Here is a 907-nt window from a genome sequence, read left to right on the forward strand (position 1 = left end):
GAAAGGGCCGTTGCGAGGCTAGGGTTCGTTTTTGATGCCCTGCGCTTTCTACAAGCGCATATATGCGTAAATTCATGAAAGTAACAAGTTTCAAATTGCATGAAATTTTCATCTCAAAACCAGTTGGCCATTAGGATTACCATTCGTGTTGGCACTGCTAACGTCAAACATGGTAAAGATGCGCTACTATTTACGAGAATGAATACATTTCTAAGATTCCCAAGTGGTTATAAAAACCTTTTAAAGTAACATAAGGAAGATGTTAACATCGCAGTTTTTACAGTCGTTGACTTACAGATTTTGTGTCTGTAAAAGCTCATTGAAAGTGTAATTGCCGTTTTAACAGACTCTAAGGTGGTAAGCACAAAAAACAGTTGCGTTTTCACTGTCTTATACAGATATACCTGTCACGGAAACAATCAGTATAAAAAGAAATAAATAGCTCGAATATGCATGAATGGGTAAAGCTGAAATCTACGGAATCAGAGGAACCCTGGAACTTACATTATCACACAACTAGTTCCTGTTCCACAACAGTGTTTATATGAAACTTCCTGGCAGATTAAAACTGTGTGCCGGACCGAGACTCGAACTCGGGACCTTTGCCTTTCGCGGGCAACTGCTCTACCGACTGAGCTACCCAAGCACGACTCACGCCCCGTCCTCACAGCTTTAATTCCGCCAGTACCTCGTCTCCTACCTTCCAAATCAGCGCACACTCCGCTGTAGAGTGAAAATTTCATTCTAGAAACAGTGTTTGTATTCAGGTACATGGAGTGGAAATGGGTGGTAGTCTTCCAGAATTTCTAGCAGGCACATGCATTAACAAACTTGAAAACTACTTTTTAAGTCCCAAACCCAATGGAAGATAAATTACTTTACTACCAATGCTATGTTGATGACACTC

At 40.8% G+C, this 907-nt stretch overlaps 1 non-coding gene across 1 annotated transcript; it reads right to left on the minus strand.

The window, feature by feature from the left end:
• Positions 1–572: 572 nt before the first annotated feature.
• Trnas-cga lies at positions 573–647 on the minus strand. The gene has a single exon. It is a non-coding gene; the product is annotated as a tRNA-Ser (tRNA).
• Positions 648–907: the final 260 nt, after the last annotated feature.

This window comes from Schistocerca piceifrons, chromosome X, assembly GCF_021461385.2.
Source record: "Schistocerca piceifrons isolate TAMUIC-IGC-003096 chromosome X, iqSchPice1.1, whole genome shotgun sequence".
In the NCBI taxonomy this organism is placed as follows: Eukaryota; Metazoa; Arthropoda; class Insecta; order Orthoptera; family Acrididae; genus Schistocerca; species Schistocerca piceifrons.